Here is a 17500-nt window from a genome sequence, read left to right as displayed (position 1 = left end):
AGGTGGTGGAGTGTGTAAATGTCTCGAGCTGCTAGGTGATGAGTAGAGGACAGCTAGGGACAGGTGCTGACTTTGATTAAAGACCTCACATACACAGGTAAAGACCTCTCACACACGGTTAAAGACCTCACACAATTAAAGACCTCAGACACACGGTTAAAGACCTCACACACATGGTTAAAGACTTCACACAATTAAATACCTCACACACAGTTAAAGACCTCACACAATTCAAGACCTCACACACATACTTTTAAAGATCTGATTTGTACACACACCTCTCACACAAACATGATTAAAGACCTCACTCACACACAATTAAAGACCTCACACATCCTCAGCTACTCACCCACACACACAATTAAATGATATGCACACACATAATTAAAAACACATAATCAACCACTCACTCACACACGATTAAACACCTCAACTACACACACACTGTCACACCACACACAATTAAAGACCTAAACCACTCACACACATGCACATATGCACGCATGATTAAAGACCTCAATACACTCACACTCGATTAAAGACCTCACATTCACACACACAAGTACACACTCACCCGCACACACAAACACACACTCACAAAAGACCTCAGTCACATACACACACTCACACTCGATTAAAGACCTCAGTCACATACACACACTCACACTCACACTCGATTAAAGACCTCAGTCACATACACACACTCACACTCACACTCGATTAAAGACCTGTCACATACACACACACACTCACACTCGATTAAAGACCTCAGTCACATACACACACACACTCACACTCGATTAAAGACCTCAGTCACATACACACACGCACTCACACTTGATTAAAGACCTTAGTCACATACACACACGCACTCACACTCCCACTCGATTAAAGACCTCAGTCACTAATCCACACACAAACACACCCTCACACTTATACATGATTAAATACCTCAGTCAAACACAAACACGCTCCCTTAACCACACCCAGCACGGGACACTGCGCGAACGCACGTTAAATAGACGAACCACATAAGCCCCGAGTGATTACGAGACGAGCCACAGGTGAGACCAATATACACTCAGACACAACCGCACCCACGGAGATACACAGACGCAGATGACATGACATAGACAACGTAGACACGCCCAAAACGGAGGAGTCCGGTCAGAGCCGGAGTGGCTAATCGGGAGATTCGGGAGGATTCCCGATGGCCGGCTCATGTCAATCTCTAGTTTGGGCCGATTGGGATGGAAAAATAATTTTGGGCCGGATTTGCGCATGAAACTACCGGGCTGAAAAAGTGGCCCACTCCGGCCCTGAGTCCGGGGCTGTAACGTGACAGATTTCTGATGTATTTGTTACAGAAATATCAGAACATTATACTGTTACACCTTCTGTTGTGGCTTTTAAATGTGATGTTGTTAGAAATATAGCCAGCCCTGGTCTGGATATCTTTTCATTAGTGCCAAAACTCCAGAGCCTGAAATATAGCCAGCCATTGATTTAGTAATGGTATTCAAAACAGCCCTAATTTACACACACACACACACACACACACACACACACACACACACACACACACACACACACACACACACACACACACACACACACACACACACACATACCTTGCTCACTTAGTTAGAAATGTACTAAGAGATGCATGTGCATAGATAGGTGTGTGAGTGTGTGTGTGTGTGTCTGTGTGTGTTGGGACTAATGAATCCTGTGATCAGTCATTAGCAGAATGTTTAATTATATGTCCAAACATATACATGACCTTTTGGGAAAGACAGTTTTGTTGATGAATCACCATATCACTTGTGAGTGTACTCAAGAGACACACCTCTGTTATATAAACATAACCACTTACTCTCTCTCTCTCTCTCTCTCTCTCTCTCTCTCTCACTTCCTTTCATTTTAAATGAAACTTTTCTGTCCTATAATTTCAGTAGCTTTCTTTTTGTTTGTTGATTAGTGTGGGTCGAATTCTCAGGGGAAGAGCACGGTAGTCATGAGTTTGTCTGCTGGCTACATTCATGTTAGTGTGTAAGTGTGTGTGGAGCTTCAGGACTAGTTGAACATGTGTTTCAGTGTTCATCTCCTGTCTGTTTATGCCTTTGAAACTGTATGAGTTGGGGTTACTGTTTATGAGCTGATTTCACAAACTGATGGCCCCCAGACTGCACTGCCGTACAGTATAATGCAATGGGTTTTATAATGTATTGGATTTTCTATTTTTTTGCCAGGTTCTAATGATATCTCAAATTGAATGGTTCTTTGAGCCAGGTTCTAATTGGTAACTCAAATTGAATGATTATTTGAGCCAGGTTCTAATTGGTAACTCAAATTGAATGGTTCTTTGAGCCAGATCCTAATTGGTAACTGTATTTGAATGGTTCTTTGAGTCAGGTCCTAATTAGTAACTCAAATCGAATGGTTCTTTCAGCCAGGTCCTAATTGGTAACTCAAATTGAATGGTTCTTTGAGCCAGGTTCTAATTGGTAACTCAAATGAAATGGTCCAGGTTGAGCTGCGTTCCAACCTGAGCTGTGTTGCTGGATTTGTTTGTTACTATGGTGATTTGGATTAACTTCCCTGGTACATTTTGTCTGGAATGTTGGTATGTGGGCGGTTGGAGGGTTAGTGGTCAGGACCCAGGTGTGACTGAGCAGGTGTGTTAGTGGTCAGGACCAGGTGTGACTGAGCAGGTGTGTTAGTGGTCAGGACCCAGGTGTGACTGAGCAGGTGGTTAGAGGTCAGGACCCAGGTGTGTCTGAGCAGGTGGTTAGAGGTCAGGACCCAGGTGTGTCTGAGCAGGTGTGTTAGAGGTCAGGACCCAGGTGTGTCTGAGCAGGTGTGTTAGAGGTCAGGACCCAGGTGTGACTGAGGAGGTGGTTAGAGGTCAGGACCCAGGTGTGACTGAGCAGGTGGTTAGAGGTCAGGACCCAGGTGTGTCTGAGCAGGTGTGTTAGAGGTCAGGACCCAGGTGTGACTGAGCAGGTGTGTTAGAGGTCAGGACCCAGGTGTGACTGAGCAGGTGGTTAGAGGTCATGACCCAGGTGTGTCTGAGCAGGTGTGTTAGTGGTCAGGACCCAGGTGTGACTGAGCAGGTGTGTTAGTGGTCAGGACCCAGGTGTGACTGAGCAGGTGTGTTAGTGGTCAGGACCCAGGTGTGACTGAGCAGGTGTGTTAGTGGTCAGGACCCAGGTGTGTCTGAGCAGGTGTGTTAGTGGTCAGGACCCAGGTGTGACTGAGCAGGTGTGTTAGAGGTCAGGACCCAGGTGTGTCTGAGCAGGTGTGTTAGTGGTCAGGACCCAGGTGTGTCTGAGCAGGTGTGTTAGAGGTCAGGACCCAGGTGTGTCTGAGCAGGTGTGTTAGAGGTCAGGACCCAGGTGTGACTGAGCAGGTGTGTTAGAGGTCAGGACCCAGGTGTGTCTGAGCAGGTGTGTTAGTGGTCAGGACCCAGGTGTGTCTGAGCAGGTGTGTTAGTGGTCAGGACCCAGGTGTGTCTGAGCAGGTGTGTTAGTGGTCAGGACCCAGGTGTGACTGAGCAGGTGTGTTAGTGGTCAGGACCCAGGTGTGACTGAGCAGGTGTGTTAGTGGTCAGGACCCAGGTGTGACTGAGCAGGTGTGTTAGTGGTCAGGACCCAGGTGTGACTGAGCAGGTGTGTTAGTGGTCAGGACCCAGGTGTGTCTGAGCAGGTGTGTTAGTGGTCAGGACCCAGGTGTGTCTGAGCAGGTGTGTTAGTGGTCAGGACCCAGGTGTGTCTGAGCAGGTGTGTTAGTGGTCAGGACCCAGGTGTGTCTGAGCAGGTGTGTTAGTGGTCAGGACCCAGGTGTGTCTGAGCAGGTGTGTTAGTGGTCAGGACCCAGGTGTGTCTGAGCAGGTGTGTTAGTGGTCAGGACCCAGGTGTGTCTGAGCAGGTGTGTTAGTGGTCAGGACCCAGGTGTGACTGAGCAGGTGTGTTAGTGGTCAGGACCCAGGTGTGACTGAGCAGGTGTGTTAGTGGTCAGGACCCAGGTGTGACTGAGCAGGTGTGTTAGTGGTCAGGACCCAGGTGTGACTGAGCAGGTGTGTTAGTGGTCAGGACCCAGGTGTGTCTGAGCAGGTGTGTTAGTGGTCAGGACCCAGGTGTGACTGAGCAGGTGTGTTAGAGGTCAGGACCCAGGTGTGTCTGAGCAGGTGTGTTAGTGGTCAGGACCCAGGTGTGTCTGAGCAGGTGTGTTAGAGGTCAGGACCCAGGTGTGTCTGAGCAGGTGTGTTAGAGGTCAGGACCCAGGTGTGACTGAGCAGGTGTGTTAGAGGTCAGGACCCAGGTGTGTCTGAGCAGGTGTGTTAGTGGTCAGGACCCAGGTGTGTCTGAGCAGGTGTGTTAGTGGTCAGGACCCAGGTGTGTCTGAGCAGGTGTGTTAGTGGTCAGGACCCAGGTGTGACTGAGCAGGTGTGTTAGTGGTCAGGACCCAGGTGTGACTGAGCAGGTGTGTTAGTGGTCAGGACCCAGGTGTGACTGAGCAGGTGTGTTAGTGGTCAGGACCCAGGTGTGACTGAGCAGGTGTGTTAGTGGTCAGGACCCAGGTGTGTCTGAGCAGGTGTGTTAGTGGTCAGGACCCAGGTGTGTCTGAGCAGGTGTGTTAGTGGTCAGGACCCAGGTGTGTCTGAGCAGGTGTGTTAGTGGTCAGGACCCAGGTGTGTCTGAGCAGGTGTGTTAGTGGTCAGGACCCAGGTGTGTCTGAGCAGGTGTGTTAGTGGTCAGGACCCAGGTGTGTCTGAGCAGGTGTGTTAGTGGTCAGGACCCAGGTGTGTCTGAGCAGGTGTGTTAGTGGTCAGGACCCAGGTGTGTCTGAGCAGGTGCACTGTGTGTAGATTCTGCTGGAAGCAAAAGAACCAGATCATCAGCAATGTAATAATGAACTAGTGTAAAGTAAGGCCAAGGGAGACAGGACGAGTGATGTAGCTGATTGGCTGATACTGATGTGGAAGAGGGTGGAGACTGGAGGAGTGATGGAGCTGATTGGCTGATACAGGTTTGGGATGTGTAGTAATGGTGTTCAGATGGTTTGGGATATGTAGTAATTGTGTTCAGGTGGTTTGGGATATGTAGTAATTGTGTTCAGGTGGTTTGGGATATGTAGTAATTGTGTTCAGGTGGTTTGGGGTATGTAGTAATGGTGTTCAGATGGTTTCAGATGTGTAGTAATGGTGTTCAGGTGGTTTGGGATGTGTAGTAATGGTGTTCAGATGGTTTGGGATATGTAGTAATTGTGTTCAGATGGTTTGGGATATGTAGTAATGGTGTTTCAGATGGTTTGGAATGTTGGTATGTGGGCGGTTGGAGGGTTAGTGGTCAGGACCCAGGTGTGACTGAGCAGGTGTGTTAGTGGTCAGGACCCAGGTGTGACTGAGCAGGTGTGTTAGTGGTCAGGACCCAGGTGTGACTGAGCAGGTGGTTAGAGGTCAGGACCCAGGTGTGTCTGAGCAGGTGGTTAGAGGTCAGGACCCAGGTGTGTCTGAGCAGGTGTGTTAGAGGTCAGGACCCAGGTGTGTCTGAGCAGGTGTGTTAGAGGTCAGGACCCAGGTGTGACTGAGCAGGTGGTTAGAGGTCAGGACCCAGGTGTGACTGAGCAGGTGGTTAGAGGTCAGGACCCAGGTGTGTCTGAGCAGGTGTGTTAGAGGTCAGGACCCAGGTGTGACTGAGCAGGTGTGTTAGAGGTCAGGACCCAGGTGTGACTGAGCAGGTGGTTAGAGGTCATGACCCAGGTGTGTCTGAGCAGGTGTGTTAGTGGTCAGGACCCAGGTGTGACTGAGCAGGTGTGTTAGTGGTCAGGACCCAGGTGTGACTGAGCAGGTGTGTTAGTGGTCAGGACCCAGGTGTGTCTGAGCAGGTGTGTTAGTGGTCAGGACCCAGGTGTGTCTGAGCAGGTGTGTTAGTGGTCAGGACCCAGGTGTGTCTGAGCAGGTGTGTTAGTGGTCAGGACCCAGGTGTGTCTGAGCAGGTGTGTTAGTGGTCAGGACCCAGGTGTGACTGAGCAGGTGTGTTAGTGGTCAGGACCCAGGTGTGACTGAGCAGGTGTGTTAGTGGTCAGGACCCAGGTGTGACTGAGCAGGTGTGTTAGTGGTCAGGACCCAGGTGTGTCTGAGCAGGTGTGTTAGTGGTCAGGACCCAGGTGTGTCTGAGCAGGTGTGTTAGTGGTCAGGACCCAGGTGTGTCTGAGCAGGTGTGTTAGTGGTCAGGACCCAGGTGTGTCTGAGCAGGTGTGTTAGTGGTCAGGACCCAGGTGTGTCTGAGCAGGTGTGTTAGTGGTCAGGACCCAGGTGTGTCTGAGCAGGTGTGTTAGTGGTCAGGACCCAGGTGTGTCTGAGCAGGTGCACTGTGTGTAGATTCTGCTGGAAGCAAAAGAACCAGATCATCAGCAATGTAATAATGAACTAGTGTAAAGTAAGGCCAAGGGAGACAGGACGAGTGATGTAGCTGATTGGCTGATACTGATGTGGAAGAGGGTGGAGACTGGAGGAGTGATGGAGCTGATTGGCTGATACAGGTTTGGGATGTGTAGTAATGGTGTTCAGATGGTTTGGGATATGTAGTAATTGTGTTCAGGTGGTTTGGGATATGTAGTAATTGTGTTCAGGTGGTTTGGGATATGTAGTAATTGTGTTCAGGTGGTTTGGGGTATGTAGTAATGGTGTTCAGATGGTTTGGGATGTGTAGTAATGGTGTTCAGATGGTTTGGGATATGTAGTAATTGTGTTCAGATGGTTTGGGATATGTAGTAATGGTGTTTCAGATGGTTTGGAATGTTGGTATGTGGGCGGTTGGAGGGTTAGTGGTCAGGACCCAGGTGTGACTGAGCAGGTGTGTTAGTGGTCAGGACCCAGGTGTGACTGAGCAGGTGTGTTAGTGGTCAGGACCCAGGTGTGACTGAGCAGGTGGTTAGAGGTCAGGACCCAGGTGTGTCTGAGCAGGTGGTTAGAGGTCAGGACCCAGGTGTGTCTGAGCAGGTGTGTTAGAGGTCAGGACCCAGGTGTGTCTGAGCAGGTGTGTTAGAGGTCAGGACCCAGGTGTGACTGAGCAGGTGGTTAGAGGTCAGGACCCAGGTGTGACTGAGCAGGTGGTTAGAGGTCAGGACCCAGGTGTGTCTGAGCAGGTGTGTTAGAGGTCAGGACCCAGGTGTGACTGAGCAGGTGTGTTAGAGGTCAGGACCCAGGTGTGACTGAGCAGGTGGTTAGAGGTCATGACCCAGGTGTGTCTGAGCAGGTGTGTTAGTGGTCAGGACCCAGGTGTGACTGAGCAGGTGTGTTAGTGGTCAGGACCCAGGTGTGACTGAGCAGGTGTGTTAGTGGTCAGGACCCAGGTGTGACTGAGCAGGTGTGTTAGTGGTCAGGACCCAGGTGTGTCTGAGCAGGTGTGTTAGTGGTCAGGACCCAGGTGTGACTGAGCAGGTGTGTTAGAGGTCAGGACCCAGGTGTGTCTGAGCAGGTGTGTTAGTGGTCAGGACCCAGGTGTGTCTGAGCAGGTGTGTTAGAGGTCAGGACCCAGGTGTGTCTGAGCAGGTGTGTTAGAGGTCAGGACCCAGGTGTGACTGAGCAGGTGTGTTAGAGGTTAGGACCCAGGTGTGTCTGAGCAGGTGTGTTAGTGGTCAGGACCCAGGTGTGTCTGAGCAGGTGTGTTAGTGGTCAGGACCCAGGTGTGTCTGAGCAGGTGTGTTAGTGGTCAGGACCCAGGTGTGACTGAGCAGGTGTGTTAGTGGTCAGGACCCAGGTGTGACTGAGCAGGTGTGTTAGTGGTCAGGACCCAGGTGTGACTGAGCAGGTGTGTTAGTGGTCAGGACCCAGGTGTGACTGAGCAGGTGTGTTAGTGGTCAGGACCCAGGTGTGACTGAGCAGGTGTGTTAGTGGTCAGGACCCAGGTGTGTCTGAGCAGGTGTGTTAGTGGTCAGGACCCAGGTGTGTCTGAGCAGGTGTGTTAGTGGTCAGGACCCAGGTGTGTCTGAGCAGGTGTGTTAGTGGTCAGGACCCAGGTGTGTCTGAGCAGGTGTGTTAGTGGTCAGGACCCAGGTGTGTCTGAGCAGGTGTGTTAGTGGTCAGGACCCAGGTGTGTCTGAGCAGGTGTGTTAGTGGTCAGGACCCAGGTGTGTCTGAGCAGGTGCACTGTGTGTAGATTCTGCTGGAAGCAAAAGAACCAGATCATCAGCAATGTAATAATGAACTAGTGTAAAGTATGGCCAAGGGAGACAGGACGAGTGATGTAGCTGATTGGCTGATACTGATGTGGAAGAGGGTGGAGACTGGAGGAGTGATGGAGCTGATTGGCTGATACAGGTTTGGGATGTGTAGTAATGGTGTTCAGATGGTTTGGGATATGTAGTAATTGTGTTCAGGTGGTTTGGGATATGTAGTAATTGTGTTCAGGTGGTTTGGGATATGTAGTAATTGTGTTCAGGTGGTTTGGGGTATGTAGTAATGGTGTTCAGATGGTTTCAGATGTGTAGTAATGGTGTTCAGGTGGTTTGGGATGTGTAGTAATGGTGTTCAGATGGTTTGGGATATGTAGTAATTGTGTTCAGATGGTTTGGGATATGTAGTAATGGTGTTCAGATGGTTTCAGATGTGTAGTAATGGTGTTCAGGTGGTTTGGGATATGTGGTAATGGTGTTCAGATGGTTTCAGATGTGTAATCATGGTGTTCAGATGGTTTGGGATATGTAGTAATGGTGTTCAGATGGTTTGGGGTATGTAGTAATGGTGTTCATGTGGTTTGGGATGTGTAGTAATGGTGTTCAGGTGGTTTGGGATATGTAGTAATGGTGTTCAGGTGGTTTGGGATGTGTAGTAATTGTGTTCAGGTGGTTTGGGATATGTAGTAATTGTGTTCAGGTGGTTTGGGATATGTAGTAATGGTGTTCAGATGGTTTGGGATATGTAGTAATTGTGTTCAGATGGTTTGGGATATGTAGTAATGGTGTTCAGATGGTTTCAGATGTGTAGTAATGGTGTTCAGGTGGTTTGGGATATGTGGTAATGGTGTTCAGATGGTTTCAGATGTGTAATCATGGTGTTCAGATGGTTTGGGATATGTAGTAATGGTGTTCAGATGGTTTGGGGTATGTAGTAATGGTGTTCATGTGGTTTGGGATGTGTAGTAATGGTGTTCAGGTGGTTTGGGATGTGTAGTAATTGTGTTCAGGTGGTTTGGGATATGTAGTAATTGTGTTCAGGTGGTTTGGGATATGTAGTAATGGTGTTCAGATGGTTTCAGATGTGTAGTAATGGTGTTCAGATGGTTTGGGATGTGTAGTAATGGTGTTCAGATGGTTTGGGATATGTAGTAATGGTGTTCAGGTGGTTTGGGATGTGTAGTAATTGTGTTCAGGTGGTTTGGGATATGTAGTAATTGTGTTCAGGTGGTTTGGGATGTGTAGTAATGGTGTTCAGGTGGTTAGGGATGTGTAGTAATTGTGTTCGGATGGTTAGGGATGTGTAGTAATGGTGTTCAGGTGGTTTGGGATGTGTAGTAATGGTGTTCAGATGGTTTGGGATGTGAAGTAATGGTGTTCAGGTGGTTTGGGATGTGTAGTAATGGTGTTCAGGTGGTTTGGGATATGTAGTAATGGTGTTCAGATGGTTTGAGATGTGTAGTAATGGTGAACTGGTCTCAGGTTTTCTTCTTTGCTGTTTTGATTCCATTTACAACTCTCTATAATTGCATGAGATTACAGGGCAGAAGGTGTGTATTAACTGTATTAACAGTCTGTGTTCTGTAAAGGTACACGGTGATTAGACTGTGGTCTGACAGTGGAGTCAGGGGCTTAACTGTGAACACTTTGAAGGAGAATGGCTCTATATCTGTGTGTGAGGGGCATGAGGGTGTGCGTGTGTGTGTGTGCGTGTGTGTGTGTGCGTGTGCTTTGACTGGCTTTTGACTTCTCATCTGCTGAGAGAAATGGAATCTGTGTTGGCTACAAGTTAAGAGGCAGTAATGGTGTTGAAGTGGTCTTGTGTGATTGAGTAGAACCAGAGGAAGACAGAGGAGACCGTCAAAAAACACCGCACTGCCTGCCTCCACACTCTGATAGCTGCAGACCTTCTACCTGCAGACAGGGGGCGCCCTAGAGCAGAGCAGTGCTGGGATGGACAGGCGAACCTCCACTGCTTCTGCACATGCTCAGTAAAGGTGTTGGGGTTGCACACTAGTGAGGTGTGGTAGGGGACGGACATTCACGACACATCCACCGTTGTGCCGTCAAATTGAATTCGTTATTTCGTTTAATAATCTATCAGCTTCCTAACAGTTGACTGTAATTCATTAAATCATTTGGTTGGACTGACATTATTCATTGTTTACATTAAGCATCGTGCAGTAACATGCTGTTGTCATTATGGCTGGTGTGTACCGCTTGTCCCATTGGCTTATTGCCTGGAAGAGTGGCCCAACTTTTAGTTTGTCTTTTGATCTCCAGTTATCTTTCTGCCTACATTTCCCATCTGCCTCAGTGCACTGATGAATCTGCATCCAGAAAAACAGACCAATGGCAAAAGAGAATGTCAAGTACATTTTGAATTCAAATGAGTATGTGTCTGTGTGTGTTGTGTGTGTGTTGTGAGTGTTGTATGTGTGTGTGTTGTGTGTGTTGTGTGTGCGTGTGTGTGTGTTTGTGTGTGTGTGTGTGTGTGTGTGTGCCTATTTAATTACCTACTAATGATGCCAACAGCCAGATGCACTGAGTCATCTGTACTAGTAGGATGGTGCAGGATGGAGGTTGTGTAGGATGGAAGTGGTGTAGGATGAAGGTGGTGCAGGATGAAGGTGGTGTATGATGAGGTGGTGTATGATGAGGTGGTGTATGATGAAGGTGGTGTATGATGAAGGTGGTGTAGGATGGAGGTGGTGTAGGATGGAGGTGGTGCAGCATGGAGGTGGTGCAGCATGGAGGTGGTGTATGATGAGGTGGTGTATGATGGAGGTGGTGTAGGATGGAGGTGGTGTGTGATGGAGGTGGTGTGTGATGGAGGTGGTGTATGATGAGGTGGTGTATGATGGAGGTGGTGTGTGATGGAGGTGGTGCAGGATGAGGTGGTGTATGATGGAGGTGGTGTTGATGTGTTTGGGTGAAGATCACTGAGCCCTCAAACGTTTGAAATGTTCATTTACTTCAGGTGTGTACGTGTCTGCAGATATCTGACATTTGTAGTGAAAGTGTTCATTTATCAGCACTCTCACATTTACACACACACACACACACACACACACACACACACACACACACACACACACACACACACACACACACACACACACACACACACACACACACACACACACACACACAGGACCTGAGTCTCCTTATCTCCTGCTGAACCTTAATTAACAGCAAGACCAAGTAATTACTGGCCAATATCCCTTGTCTCTGAAACACAAAGGCTTCTCCACCCGCCCTCCCAGACGCCCGCCGCACGCCACCGAGGGTCCGCCCAGTGCCAACGCACAACGGCCGCCGCAAAACGCTCGTCTGTCTCGTAATTGCTTCGTTCCTCCTGAGAGGAGCCCTGAAGCTGACAGGCTTTCTGGACCTGATGCTGGATTTCTGTTCTGCCAACAGAAGAGCCAAACGGAACGCTGTGATCCTGACCCACCTTCTGTCTCGCTAAGCTAGGGCCTGCCGCTCTCCTGCTCCACAGTGCGGTGTTTGTCCCGCTGGTGGGCCTCAGTGTGCTGTCCTCTGGTTCTGGTTCTAACTGACGAAGGTCTGTGATCTTCCTGCGATTTGTCTTCTCAGTGCTAATGAAAGGTGTGCGAGTCAAAGCAATTATATCTGCAAGATAAATTTGTAAAATAATCCACTGGCGTGTATGGACACTGCTGAACGCTCAGTACTGCTGAACGCTCAGTACTGCTGAACGCTCAGTACTTCTGAATACATCATTTTTTCAGTTTTTTTCAACAATTTCCACATTGTTTCCCCTACTTGGTTGTAGTTCTTGCATGGTTTCCACTGTGTGTTTGTGTGTGTTTGTGTGTGTGTGTGTGTGTGTGTGTGTGTGTGTGTGTGTGTGTGTGTGTGGTAGGTAAACACTTCCAGTGACTTCCATAAATGTTAAGCAGCGGTTTTGTCTTTCCGCTCACAGGTGATGGGTCTGACACACATGAGCTGCAGCAGGTTTGTCAAAACAGGACAGTAATCAGATGTTAATCAGAACAGAGGAGGTTCCTGTCAGGACAGTAATCAGATGTTAATCAGAACAGAGGAGGTTCCTGGCAGGACAGTAATCAGACATTAATCAGAACAGAGGAGGTTCCTGGCAGGACAGTAATCAGACATTAATCAGAACAGAGGATTTTCCTGGCAGGACAGTAATCAGATGTTAATCAGAACAGAGGAGGTTCCTGGCAGGACAGTAATCAGATGTTAATCAGAACAAAGGAGGGGCCTGGCAGGACAGTAATCAGATGTTAATCAGAACAGAGGAGGTTCCTGGCAGGACAGTAATCAGACATTAATCAGAACAGAGGAGGTTCCTGGCAGGACAGTAATCAGACATTAATCAGAACAGAGGAGGTTCCTGTCAGGACAGTAATCAGACGTTAATCAGAACAGAGAAGGTTCCTGTCAGGACAGTAATCAGACATTAATCAGAACAGAGGAGGTTCCTGGCAGGACAGTAATCAGACGTTAATCAGAACAGAGGAGGTTCCTGGCAGGACAGTAATCAGACATTATTCAGAACAGAGGAGGGGCCTGGCAGGACAGTAATCAGATGTTAATCAGAACAGAGGAGGTTCCTGGCAGGACAGTAATCAGACATTAATCAGAACAGAGGAGGTTCCTGGCAGGACAGTAATCAGACATTAATCAGAACAGAGGAGGGGCCTGGCAGGACAGTAATCAGACGTTAATCAGAACAGAGGAGGTTCCTGGCAGGACAGTAATCAGACATTAATCAGAACAGAGGAGGTTCCTGGCAGGACAGTAATCAGACATTAATCAGAACAGAGGAGGTTCCTGGCAGGACAGTAATCAGACGTTAATCAGAACAGAGGAGGTTCCTGTCAGGACAGTAATCAGACGTTAATCAGAACAGAGGAGGTTCCTGGCAGGACAGTAATCAGACATTAATCAGAACAGAGGATGTTCCTGGCAGGACAGTAATCAGATGTTAATCAGAACAGAGGAGGTTCCTGTCAGGACAATAATCAGATGTTAATCAGAACAGAGGAGGTTCCTGGCAGGACAGTAATCAGACATTAATCAGAACAGAGGAGGTTCCTGGCAGGACAGTAATCAGACATTAATCAGAACAGAGGATTTTCCTGGCAGGACAGTAATCAGATGTTAATCAGAACAGAGGAGGTTCCTGGCAGGACAGTAATCAGATGTTAATCAGAACAGAGGAGGGGCCTGGCAGGACAGTAATCAGATGTTAATCAGAACAGAGGAGGTTCCTGGCAGGACAGTAATCAGACGTTAATCAGAACAGAGGAGGTTCCTGGCAGGACAGTAATCAGATGTTAATCAGAACAGAGGAGGGGCCTGTCAGGACAGTAATCAGACATTAATTAGAACAGAGGAGGGGCCAGGCAGGATTGGTGTCACGTGACGTGACGTGATGTGGCATGATGAGGAGGGTGATATTCACCTCACGTGAAGGACCTTTTTGTGGACACGTTTAGCTGTTGAGTTATGTTGAGCTGCAGAATCTAGAATCACTAACTTTTACTGATTAATTATTAGTTCTGCTCTTTTTATTGGAAGTCTGACCTTTGAACCATGGGTCACCTCCAGGTCACCCCACTCTGCAGGGTTGACATTTCCCATCTCAAAGGAATGAATTTGCATTGTTCTAGTTGGACTCATAGTGTCATTTGTGCACCGGTACTGGAGAGGTCACCTGCGTGGCTTGTGTTCTGTGTCTGTATGTGTGTGCATGTGTGTTTCTGGAGGGGAATGTGTGCATACGTGTTTGAACATGTGCCTGCAAAACTGCATGTTAGCTTCTGTGTGTAAGTGTGTGTGCATGTGTATGTCTGCATATGTTTGTATATGTATCTTTGCATGTGTGTTTGCATGTGTGTTTTGTCTGTATGTATGTCTGTATGTATGTATGTGTGCATGCATGAGTTTGTGCTCCTGTGTGTGTGTGTGTGTGTGTGTGTGTGTGTGTGTGTGTGTGTGTGTGTGTGTGTGTGTGTGTGTGTGTGTGTGTGTGTGTGTGTCTGTGTGTGTGTGTTGTGTTGGTGACCAGCATTAAGTTGAAGGCTTACTGTGTGATGAAACAGAGAGAAAAACAGAGACAGAGGGATGATGGAAGACAGATCTTTCTAACACACACACAGACACACACACACACACACACACACACACACACACACACACACACACACACACACACACACACACACAGTATGGAGGCACTGGGTCATACACACACCCACTTCACTGCTCCTGCTAATGTGGATAGCTCTAAGACATTTGGTTCCTGACCTGAACTTCCCTAAACACGACCTGCCCTCCCCACACAAACACTGACCTACACGCACACACACACATACACACACACACACACACACACACACACACACACACACACACACACACACACACACACACACACACACACATACATACACTGACCTGCGCACACACTGACCTGCCCTCCACCCACACACAGTGACCTACACAAACACACACACACACACACACACACACATACATACACTGACCTGCGCACACACTGACCTGCCCTCCACCCACACACAGTGACCTACACAAACACACACACACACACACACACACACATGCATACACAAAGCTGGGTCAAGAGACCCTGAACCTTCAGTATAGATGTAGGCATCACATGTAAATTACCATCTGTGAACTGCTTAAAAGACCCTGAATAAGGTAGTGTCTTTCTCCCTCTCCTTCTCTCTCTCTCCCTCTCTCCATTTCTCTCTCCCTCTCTCTTCTCTCTCTCCTTCCCTCTCTTCATCTCTCTCTCCCTCTCTCTTCTCTCTCTCCTTCCCTCTCTTCATCTCTCTCTCCCTCTCTCTCTCTCCCTCCCTCTCTGTCTCCATCTCTCTCTCCTTCTCTCTCTCCCTCTCTCTCTCCTTCTCTCTCTCTCTCTCCCTCTCGCGCTCTCTCTGTCTCACTCATTCTCTTTCACTCCCTTTCTCTCTCTCTCCCTCACTCTCTCTTTTATTTGTCTTTTTCCTTTGTGTATCTATTTGTGTGTGCATGTTTCACCATATGATTGAGCTGTGTTTGTTTTACTGCTTTTGAAAGGAGTGGTTTGTGATTAGTGGAGACCTGACTGTTCAAAACACAAACGAAGTGACATGCCAACGACAACCTCTCACTGCAGATAGATCTCCGATAACAAGACTTCTGCAGTGTATCCTGTGTTAATCAGTATCACCATATTGACCCCTGCAGTGTTCTTATGGCAGAGGAATGTAGTATGCAGATAAGACCTGTGAGTCTGCACAGTCTCCCCCTGTGTGTTGGGATCTTCCTGAGTGTAAGACTGCTCTATCTCTCAGCGTTTACACCAATGACTGTGAGATCCAAACAGAAAAGTAGGGGTCTTGACTGCATTTTTAATATATTGACAAACATTTTTGAATATGTAGCATCCTAATCGGTGTAGTGGGCATGACTATGACCTTGCCGGCTGAGCGGATGAAGAGACACCTGCCTTGTCCTGTCGATCCCAATGCGTCTGAAGCATTAGTCTGGTCATTAAGGATCTGACGCTGTGTGTGAGGGGAGAGACACTTGGTACAGTTCCACCCTAGTGGCTATTCACCCACTGTGAATATGTAACAGGCGTGGGCAGTCAGAGCTGATTGGTGTGTGCTGTTAGAGAGCAGAGCTGATTGGTGTGTGCTGTTAGAGAACAGAGCTGATTGGTGTGTGCTGTTAGAGAGCAGAGCTGATTGGTGTGTGCTGTTAGAGAGCAGAGCTGATTGGTGTGTGCTGTTAGAGAGCAGAGCTGATTGGTGTGTGCTGTTAGAGAGCAGAGCTGATTGTTGTGTGCTGTTAGAGAGCAGAGCTGATTGGTGTGTGCTGTTAGAGAGCAGAGCTGATTGGTGTGTGCTGTTAGAGACCAGAGCTGATTGGTGTGTGCTGTTAGAGAGCAGAGCTGATTGGTGTGTGCTGTTAGAGAGCAGAGCTGATTGGTGTGTGCTGTTAAAGACCAGAGCTGATTGGTGTGTGCTGTTAGAGAGCAGAGCTGATTGGTGTGTGCTGTTAGAGAGCAGAGCTGATTGGTGTGTGCTGTTAGAGAACACAGCTGATTGGTGTGTGCTGTTAGAGAGCAGAGCTGATTGGTGTGTGCTGTTAGAGACCAGAGCTGATTGGTGTGTGCTGTTAGAGAGCAGAGCTGATTGGTGTGTGCTGTTAGAGACCAGAGCTGATTGGTGTGTGCTGTTAGAGACCAGAGCTGATTGGTGTGTGCTGTTAGAGAGCAGAGCTGATTGGTGTGTGCTGTTAGAGACCAGAGCTGATTGGTGTGTGCTGTTAGAGAGCAGAGCTGATTGGTGTGTGCTGTTAGAGAGCAGAGCTGATTGGTGTGTGCTGTTAGAGAGCAGAGCTGATTGGTGTGTGCTGTTAGAGAGCAGAGCTGATTGGTGTGTGCTGTTAAAGACCAGAGCTGATTGGTGTGTGCTGTTAGAGAGCAGAGCTGATTGGTGTGTGCTGTTAGAGAGCAGAGCTGATTGGTGTGTGCTGTTAGAGAACACAGCTGATTGGTGTGTGCTGTTAGAGAGCAGAGCTGATTGGTGTGTGCTGTTAGAGAACACAGCTGATTGGTGTGTGCTGTTAGAGAGCAGAGCTGATTGGTGTGTGCTGTTAGAGAGCAGAGCTGATTGGTGTGTGCTGTTAGAGAACACAGCTGATTGGTGTGTGCTGTTAGAGAGCAGAGCTGATTGGTGTGTGCTGTTAGAGAGCAGAGCTGATTGGTGTGTGCTGTTAGAGACCAGAGCTGATTGGTGTGTGCTGTTAGAGAGTAGAGCTGATTGGTGTGTGCTGTTAGAGACCAGAGCTGATTGGTGTGTGCTGTTAGAGACCAGAGCTGATTGGTGTGTGCTGTTAGAGAGCAGAGCTGATTGGTGTGTGCTGTTAGAGACCAGAGCTGATTGGTGTGTGCTGTTAGAGACCAGAGCTGATTGGTGTGTGCTGTTAGAGAGCAGAGCTGATTGGTGTGTGCTGTTAGAGACCAGAGCTGATTGGTGTGTGCTGTTAGAGAGCAGAGCTGATTGGTGTGTGCTGTTAGAGACCAGAGCTGATTGGTGTGTGCTGTTAGAGACCAGAGCTGATTGGTGTGTGCTGTTAGAGACCAGAGCTGATTGGTGTGTGCTGTTAGAGACCAGAGCTGATTGGTGTGTGCTGTTAGAGACCAGAGCTGATTGGTGTGTGCTGTTAGAGACCAGAGCTGATTGGTGTGTGCTGTTAGAGACCAGAGCTGATTGGTGTGTGCTGTTAGAGACCAGAGCTGATTGGT

This window comes from Brachyhypopomus gauderio, unplaced genomic scaffold, assembly GCF_052324685.1.
Source record: "Brachyhypopomus gauderio isolate BG-103 unplaced genomic scaffold, BGAUD_0.2 sc188, whole genome shotgun sequence".
Classification (NCBI taxonomy): Eukaryota; Metazoa; Chordata; class Actinopteri; order Gymnotiformes; family Hypopomidae; genus Brachyhypopomus; species Brachyhypopomus gauderio.
The sequence above is the reverse complement of the archived record's forward strand: the minus strand, read 5'-3'. Positions refer to the sequence as shown.